The sequence below is a fragment of the Copadichromis virginalis genome, linkage group LG15 (genome assembly GCF_057382275.1).
Source record: "Copadichromis virginalis isolate Kocher_CV1m ecotype Utaka linkage group LG15, C_Virginalis_male_GT1.1, whole genome shotgun sequence".
Classification (NCBI taxonomy): Eukaryota; Metazoa; Chordata; class Actinopteri; order Cichliformes; family Cichlidae; genus Copadichromis; species Copadichromis virginalis.
The window spans coordinates 9,224,340-9,234,454 of record NC_140632.1 but is presented as its reverse complement, the minus strand read 5'-3'; positions in this window follow the sequence as shown (position 1 = coordinate 9,234,454).

Sequence of the window (10,115 nt, the reverse complement as noted above, 5' to 3'; positions counted from 1 at the left end):
GAAGCCAACTTAAGGTGCAAACAAGAAAGTTTATGTTTGCATTGAATTAAATGAATAAATTACTAGTGAGTTGGTTTCGTGTACACAAAGCATGGCTTTTGGGTGTAGATGTTTACATAAATGCTAACATATGTTACAGCTTTTCATTTTTCACAAAAAGACCAGGAGAGCTTTCCAAGGAATAAACGTGTAATAATCAGATCAGATACGAATGTTTCTCTTTCTAACCACAGTTTATGTTCTTCAAGGTTACAGTGTTATTTGTAATGGAAACTAACCAAGATCAGCAGCTAATCTGTGCGCAACAGACATTATATGAACACTTATTCTGGAATTTCTGGAGAAGGTATTGCTCTGCTTGTTTTTGCTTTTATGTAATAAAAATAATCTGGCCCTCTTCAAAATAGGTAAATACAACCTTAGATGAACAACAATGCATGCCATATTACACCGTGTCATTATTTATTTAAGAGAAACTAGGCAAAAAGCAGAAGCAGTGTGTGGAAAACTATGTGTACCCTAGTTGTTTCCATAGGAATTAAGAGGGAAGATAGAAGCACTTGATTAAGTGATCATCAGCAAGTTTGAGCACCTCTAAAAAAGTCTCTATAAAAGCTGCTTTCTCACCCGTAAGGTGAGATTGTGCAATGCTCCGAAAACCTGACAAAAATCCTGAGCTACATCTCAGACTCTGCAGGCTCAGCTAGCATGTTTAGTGTTAAAGATCATGACAGGACAATTAGAAGAAGACTGAACAAGTGTGGCTTTTGTATGTATGTTTAAATGCTCTCTGTCAAACATTCACACATCAGGGTTTAGCTAAAGTACACTTTGGCACACAGACTTGGACAACTAGGGATTGAACCAAAAACCTTCCAAACAGTACATGACTTGCTCTACCTCCTGACCCACAGCAACTCCATATAGGAGTAGGGTGTATTTAGCTTTTCTACGACCTGCTAAAGATCAGATCATTTTTATGATGTGCTTATTTCTTCCCAGAGTATTTGTTAAATCTGGAATAGTCATTGTGAGATTTAAGGTCTGTTCATTACTCCTTGCTGGCACTGTGCAGTTCCAGGCTTGCATATCTTAGGAAATACATATAGATCAGCAGTGACATGGTATTAAATGAAACAGAGAGGTCAGCGAGACAGATTTCTGTCCTCTCTCCGACACTGTGAAGATACATTTTTAAATATTAGGACACTTCTTTGGGGTTTTCTGCTGCAATAGTGATCCGTACAGCTGGAGTAGTGTTGTGTGTCCTGTTTGATGCTTCCCATATGTATTATCTTGGCTATGCTTTTTTTCCAGGCCACAAAATCTGTGGAGAATATTACACTGTTCAGTAATAATCAGGTGGGTAAACACAAGCAAATATGATTTTTAAGACAGCAGACAAATAAGCAGCAACAAGAGCCAGTGCATGCCTTTCCCCCTGCCAGGAAAACAAAGACAGTGATCACACTATCTGTGTCATGAAGGCAAAACATTAGTGCTCATTTCCTATAATTTTCTGTTTCGGTGAGCAGCTATCACGCTGTATAAAAGCAAAGAAATTGCAAAACAGAAAGAGAGAGCCCTTACTCTCGGCTTCCAAATCAAAGAGCCCCTCTGACTGAGTGCACATCCATACAGCCAAATCTCTGAGTTGGTGAACTCAGTGAACTACCTCCTGCTAATTTAAAGAGACAGGTTCCTCATCATCGGTAAATCTTCCCATTAAGTGCCTCCAGTTGGAATACCAGCACACACATGTGCTCTCTCTTGTAAGTGTTCTCTTAAAGCACATTGTTTCCAGCTGATCCCCTCCCCTCTTCTCAGAGCTGGGCAATGCCAAAAGTTCCCCTCGCAGGCCCGTTCTTACTGGGCTTGTTTGGGGACATCTGCTGCCATGTCCAAATATTGTTTTTGGCTGAGCCGCTCGCTGCCTCTGCTGCGAGAGAATAGAGCTGTGAACTATTTTTACCTCAGCGGGATCGACTGTGTTAACATACAAAACAATGCTTCTCTCCCTCTCAGTCTTCCAGCTGCAGAGCAGGGCAGCGACGGCTGGAGAGTGCGAGCTCATGTTCAGGTGGCGAGTGGGTATTAATAACAGTATGCGTGACCTTTTAACCTCTTTCTACTCTCTCTGGTTTTGACTTGCGCTCACCGAGTTTTCGGGCACTTCGGCAAAAAGAAAGCAGAGTAACGGCGTTGGGTGGAGGGGGTTTGGAACTGACTCAATGTCTTGTTTAACTCGAAACTGAATGACCTACATTGGCAGTGAAACGTGTCCATGAGCAGCTGAGGTTCAAGTAAGGACAATAACCGAAATGTACACATGTATACATAATTTTCTTTAACTTATGACAGAATAAGCATCGTGACACTCCTCTACCAAATGACTTCCATCAAAAATTAGGCTTATTATTTATAAGCACCATGCATTGGTTTGAAGAGAGTTACCCAGTTAGTTCTTTCAGACACTTCAGTTTGGCATTAAACAATGAGTGTCTGACTCAATTTCTTTTTGGGATTACAGTGGACTCCTTTAGGCCCCACTTAATGCAGAGACCTTAGATGTTTCGGGGCACTCAGAGGAAATTATTCTTGGGCTAAGTGAAATGAAAACACTGGAATAGGAAGGATCTGTGTTTTAACTGGAGGATATAACGACTCGTTTGTCCTTCACATCATATTCCAGTATTAATAGATCTCTTCTGGTCCAGACGGCAATGGAGGAAAGCTACAGAGTACAAAAATAACAATTAAGTCAAGGGGGGAAAAAAGGAAAACTAAACACAAAGATATTCATGATGGTAAAGGCGAGAACAGGCACAATTTTAAAATGCTATCTGTGTTTCAGAGACTTACAGATTAGTGTTTTCAGTTTAACATCTTTATGGGTGTTAATGTCTCTTTTATTCAGATGCAATATCTCAAACATGACTGACCTGATCTGACCCCATTCAGACTGATAGCAGCTTACTGCAATATGTTAAAAAATCGTATCATGAATGAAATATTGTGACAATATCATATCATGGGGTGTCTGAGGATTCCCACCTCTGTTGGGTATGTGAAGGAATTGAGCTCAAACATGCAGCATACACTTGTTAGTTGGTGAGGTTGAATCACATTGTCATCCTAAAAAGGAGTTTCTCATAACATTTGATAATGCTTGTCATTACTGTTTGGTCACCTATTACAGATGCAATATATATTGGATGTATTGCATTGTATTGTATCACTTTGCATTATGTTCTACTGTGTCATATTTTATTGCGTTTTACTGTTTTATTTATTATTTCAAACACATTTGTATATTACAGCTGTAAAAATCATTATTCTATAAACACAGAAGCTACAATAATTGTTCTTTTCCTCTGTTCGAGTTTGCATTGCATGTACGCATATATGCAGCAAGAAGCATTTGTCCCTTGTTGCATGAAGCACACCTTCACAGGAGAAGTGTAATTCAGTTAAATAGCCTCAAGGTGGTTTATACTGTAAGGTAAAGACCCTGAAATATTAGAAATGACTCCCTAAAATCATACAGCCCTGTATGAGCAAGAACTTGGAAACAGTGGGAAGGAAAAGCTCAATTTTAACAGGAAGAAACAGGCCGGGGGAAGGGCAGCCAGCTGCCCCAACAAGCTGGGGATGAGGGTAAAGAGAAGAGAACATTTCTGGTCTCTAAGTTCGAACTAAGTTGATCCTAATGGCATCCCAATGAGCTACTGCGTTTTTTCTGAAATGACAAAATATGACATTTTACAACAATCTTCGCTAAATAGTATTGACAATGTGAAGGAAACAGACCTAAACGTGTAAAACAAAAACTTATAGAAAATGAAAAGATAATATTTTTTAAATACACTAACCTTAAGCACATATAGGCCTGGTATATTTGGAGTACGGGCCAAAGCACTACACCATAAATTCAAGAAAAGCAATTTGTGGCTTTTGTTTACCCAGCAATAAGTCACTTAGTCAGTTCCTTTGTTCTTACCCCATACTCCATCATTTCCACAAAGCTTATTGCTACAAATATCTCCATGCAGAGCTTGAAAGTAACATAAAAGTCCCTGCTTTATGTCTATGGGAACACACATACATAACTGGTTTGGTCTTTTACAAAAGCGACTTTATCACACCTATGATTCAAAGGTTGACTGAATGTTAGCTATTGTTACCATTCAGTACGCTCTTCGTACACAGTTAGTAACTGATTGCAAAGCGCATTATGTTACTGAGTCAGTATGCCACTGTGCAAACTGATACTGCTTCTCTGGAAGTATTCCTGGTTGTTTGCCAAGTCAATAAATAGGATTATAAGAGCTTGACACTGAGCCAGCAGTCCGACCGTGATAAACAAAACTTTTTTAGAAAGGGACAACCAGGAGTTTAGATGACATCAGAGAGTGGAGACCGATTATGCCATTGTAATCAACAGACAACAAAACAGGGGGAATAAACCCAACAACCCCCAAGTACATTTGATAAGTGATCATGTAAAGTATGATTTGAATATTCTTAGAAAAAGATGCTGACGTCCAGTGTGATTTCATTGGTTTTCCTTCACAATGAAGTCTTTGTGATGGTAGTTAGGCTGAGATCAGGTGAAGTGACAGCATCACAAGGCTCTCTTCTGTGTCTTTTTGTTATTGGAATTTTTATAACGTTGTAATGCAGATTTACAAAGTAATGTAATGAAGAATTATGCAAGTTTAATGGGGAGAAAATAAATATTTTTCTGTATCACTATCTGCTTTCCAAGAACATTGTTTGCTCTATGTTAGCTGACGCTTTTTTCTTGTCAACATAGATGTTCTTGTTTTAATAGAGTTTAATTCTAAATAAATAAATAAAAGCTTTTATGAGATCATTTATCGCACACCATTAAGACAAGCTTTTCTAAAACTCCCACTGTACACTGCAGTCCCTGGCACACATAAAACAGTGGAGCTAGTCTTAAGAATAGGTGCATCTGTGAAGACAATTAACCTCGGGAATATGATTTCTTAACAGCAGGTTCTATTTATTACTAAACCTGTGTTGTGGTGGGTATTATACTTTGTTACTTTCAGGCTAACTGTTATCCATTTTTATTTATTTATTTTTGTAAATTGAAAACAATGTGTTCTCCCTAAAAATTTCTAACAGACATTGCTGGTGTGTTTATATTAGCCTAACAATACCAGTGTAGCTAGCCTTGGCATGGTGGTTCAGTATAAAAGATGGACATAGATACGTTCTTGTAGATACGTAGTCCAGTTCCTTGGATCCTGCTTATCGGTTCCACTTGGGTCTTGGCATCTGGGCCTGAAACGTGGCGCCAAAGCTGAATGGAATTAAGCCTGTTCTCTATTTAATGTCCACCAGACGGCGACTCTCGGGTGACAAAAATGAGGGGCTGCTCATTTCTTTCTAAGTGAGCAAACGTACAAATTCAGCAGGTTTGAATCCTGGTTTGTTCTGTCGGACAGTTCAAGTGTGCTTGAACTACAAAGCTGCGATGTATCGTTGGTGGTAGTGGTTGGGTGTTAGGGTTGTTGTAGCTAAGAAGGTAGAGCATGTCAGCTACTAATTGGAAAGTTGGTGGTTGGATCCCTGGCTGCTCAAGTCTGCAGGCCAAATATCCTTGGGGAGGATACTAACCCTGAGTTTCTCTGTTAGATAGAAAGCACTTAAGTATACAAAAATGGTGCATCATTGGTCTGTGCTGTATTGTGTGACTTAATAGTCTATAATAAATTATATTTTTATGCAATATTCTTTTAAGAAACTTTCACACCAATAAAGCACACTTTGGACTGTACTGGACTGACTGTGTGTGTTATAGAAACTTTTTATTGAATGGTTAAAAGTGGCTTGTGGTCTAAAGCACTGTGTGTGCTCAGTAAGACTAGAAAAAAAAAACACTATTGGGTCCATTAATATATCTCAATGCTAACCCCCAACTACCCTCAACCTCATAAATCCTCTTTGTTATAGATGCCTGAACTCTAATTGATTATACTACCTAGAAGAGGAGCTATACAGATTTAAAAGCGTTTATAACATTTTAAATCTTCTCTGGTGTCTCAGTGTGTTTGCTTTGGAGAATTCAATGAGCATTTAGAGATTTAGCCTTAGCACGCAAATAGTTTTTGTTAGATACTAGCATCAATTTTAAGTTGAAAAGCATATCTTGCTGTGGCTCACTCTCTTCCTTCCCCAATTCTGAATCAGATTCTACTCTGTGATTCTACTCGCTGTGATTTTCAGCGTGACTATATAATACTGAATGATCATTTTTATTGCATATTGCCATCCCTTTGTCCAAGAGATACAGGGAAAACGAGCAAGAACGAGACTCTTCAGCTGACAGAAAGCGTTTGGCCGTGCTGCAGCTCTTCTCATCTGTTTTAAATTAGAGAGCAGTCACCACAATATAAATACCCTGTTATCATGAAGTAGTTTAGCCTCCCCCGATACAGCCCTGAGATGACAGAGACAACAACGGACGCCCAATACACCAAGTCCCCCTGGGGGCATGTCACGACTCGAGGACTGCATTTAACTTTTATTACCCAAGGAGATGAATTGGCTGCTCCCCACCCTTATTTGGGAGTGTGGTGTGTGTATACGAAGGGTTGCGGTTCTAAAGTAAAGGCAGCATGGCTCAGTCAGAGTGGAGCCAGGTAACTGAGCAGGGCTCCAGTGTGAAGTACACTCGGAGACATCATGACTCATGTCTTATTTTGTTGTTTAAGATTTTCTTTCTTTTTCTTTCTTTTTTTTTGGCCTAGTGTCAGAGAAAGCTGCAAGGCGAGATGGTTTAAATGAAAATATACAGAGACCCTAAAATCCCATAATCTGGCATACAAGGTATTTATCTTGTGTGTTCAAGCAGTTCATTATTAAGAAAAACTACTTAATTTACTACAAATTTAAATGCATCTCAAACACATTGTGACATAACCCAAACCTGGATACGCGGTAGGAGATGAATGAACACAAGATAAAAGATATGGTCTTGCAAGAGTGAAAATAAAGAGCTGCATATGGTATAAAATGTGCAATGACATAAATCAAAACAGCTACTTTGTGAATCAGTATCATAGTTAACAACCAATACCAGTAGACCAGCATACCTCAATAGCATCATTTGCCAAGAAGCAGGTTGGCGTTATGGGTAGGTGTTGGAAAGCATTAATGACTGTATGGTAGCACATACAAAATTTGCTGCTATTTTGTAGACAGTTGTCGACAGTTGGCTAAATCCACAAAAAGCAGAAAATCTTAGAGAAGCCCCCACCCCCGACCCCACCCCAAAAATCCATGACAGCAGCACAGATCAGATGATTCTCTTATTCTGAGGTGAGTCATTTTTCCCCATTTTCCCATACCCTACTGCACCAGCATTGTCTCATCTGCAATGGATTAGCAAGCCAGAGAGCGTGGACTATGGTGTGATTTGGATCTTAGATGTGTGTGAACAAATTTGGTGCCAGTAAATTACTTTCGGATCCATTTTGCCCTAAAATGTGGAGTAGCTGTAAAAACTGAATGCATTGAATTAAGATGACTGTTGTTGTGCATTGAACTGTTTCCCTGACGCAACTGCAAGAAACAGAGAGTACTCAAAAGGTGATAATTGAAGTGTCATCACTCTGTGATACATGTCAAGAGAATGCTCTGCGGATTCATAAACTGCAAAGTTATAAAAAGCTCTGTCCTCAATTTCTCTTGGTTCACATCAGCATATCAAAGCATTAAACGACTGAAGAAGAGTGATGGAAACATGGTTTTATTATAAAATGGAATTTATGTGCTTATGTAAAATGAGTGCAAATCATAAAGTACTGTGTAAAAGTCTTCAGCCACCTCTCTTTTCTTTATGTTTTGAAATGTGCCAACTTGAATGGAAACGTGGCTTAAAAGGCAAAAAGACAGCGAAGGTTCTTCAAAACAGCTTGAACTCTCTTAGACAAGCTTTTCTATAATTTCTTAAAGTCGTCTTCAGGAATAGTTCTCCAGGCTTCTCCAGACATTCCTAAAGACATATGGTTTTGCATTGTGGATCAAAATCCAATCAGTTTTGACAAGTTCCCCAACACAACTGGCTGAAAAGCAGCCCCAAACCAAAACAGAACCTCCCCTGTGTTTTACAAAGGGCTGCGGACTGTAATACCTCTCTACTGACTCCATACTTACAAAGATTTGAACCAAAAATTGCTATATTTGTATTTATCACCCTTTAGGACCTTTTCGCACTTTTGTTCAGTCTGGTTCTTGTGCAATTTGGCTTACCTCAGCCTTAGGAATGGCTTCTTTCCTCACTGAGAACATGTCTGATGAGGTTTTGAAAAACAGAACATGAATCTCAGGTTCTATGTCAGGTATTGGCTTTCTCCTATTCTTAAGCACATGACTTTCATATACTGTTCATCTGTTATTTCATTTAGGCTTGCCACTTCTTCGTTTTCCTCAATTTCTTCCTCAAAACTCAAAGTTTTTTAGTTTTTGGCTAATGGCACTTTCATAATCACCTTGTTACTGCAAAAAATGCTGTTTTATGCCTGCCAAATGTTACCGTCTTTGGATCCAACTAAAGAAATGAGAACAAACTGTGTTTTTGCAACAGGCTGATTGTAACAAAGTGCCTAAAGATACCATTTAAGATTCTTTCTTTGCTAAGTTGTCAGTTATAGACACAACATTGGTTCATAACTAGGTGCCTTTTTTGTGGATAAATGATTTTTAGGTCAGATTAAACTGGCTTAACAAATAAAAGCATTCATCTGACAATGGTCAGGTACAAGGACTGGACTGAAAATGAGCGAAAAAGCAGCCAGTGCTTAAAGAAAAAATTGGAAAGCCTTGCATAAAAGCTGGAGCACTGTTGCTCAAGACCACAAAAAATTACAAGAAAGTCTGGTTCATTGGCAGCAAAATATAAAGAAATGAGAAGTGGCTCAATGCTTTTACACAGCACTAAATATAGATAAGATTAATGCAAAGAAAGTCCACGAGCAAACCCCAAATCTTCCCGTTGAGGCAATCTCGTGTTTCTCAGGCTACAGATAGACACCAAAGGGTTAATGTCTAGTGCTCCCAGGCAGAAAGCCAGAAGTAAACAAAAAGAGCCAGAGCCAGGCACTGGAGCTTCTCTTGCTGCTGAAGTTGAGGCGTGACCCTTGAGATAGGCACCGAGTTATCATGAGGGCGTCTCTAAACGTGAGTGGCCAGGAGAACAGAGAAGTCTTTGTCAGGGCTGTTTGTAAAAAAAGAAAAAAAAAAGAACTGCTGAGCCTAGCAGACACCCCCACCCCCTCCACCACCACCCTCTGCACATATCTACCCCTCCCATCCTACCTCCATTTTTTTTTTTTAACTCCTTCTCCCAGAAGTCATACACACACTTGTCTGTATTTACCAGCAGTCCCAGGAGACAAGGCTTCCACTCCAGCTGGTGAGAGGTTGAGGAGCAGAGCACAAGGTCTGTTTTGTCCTAAAGAACCCAAAACTGTGCAGTTGCCACAGTGAAAATTTGCCCAAAGATGCCTTAGAGGTTGTTTACTGTCAGGACAAGATGAAAATGTTTCACCGAATCATGAAATCAAATTACTCTGAAATGAGAACGAAAACACGTCAGCAGGCCTATATGGAACAATTTGGTGTCCTTTGAGAATCATAACCAGCGTGGCGTAATTTTCTTTTTTGTCTCGTAATGTTCTCAGATGTCTCGCTCTGTGCGAACTGAGGACGAGCAGTCTGCCTGTGAGTGATTTGTGTTGCGTGCTTGCGTTCGAACGCACGCTCACTCTCACTTACCTCAACATGCTGTTTGCAAAAAGAAGAAGTAGGCACATGTTTTCTATCTGAGAAGTACAGAGAAATTCCCCAAACCTATATCTGCTTTTTTTATTACCTTAGAACATCAGCTCATGTCAGCTCACCCCACGGCACAACGCTGCAAAAGAGTTAATATGAGGAAATGGGAATACTCTCAGTTTTCCCGAGGCCATCTGTTTCAGCAACACCCAACTCCACACACATATCCATGCACTCCTCTAACCTTCTGTGGTGCCCCTGTCTACACAAAGCACCTGCCTGGGGGAGATTGCTTTAGAAACCCG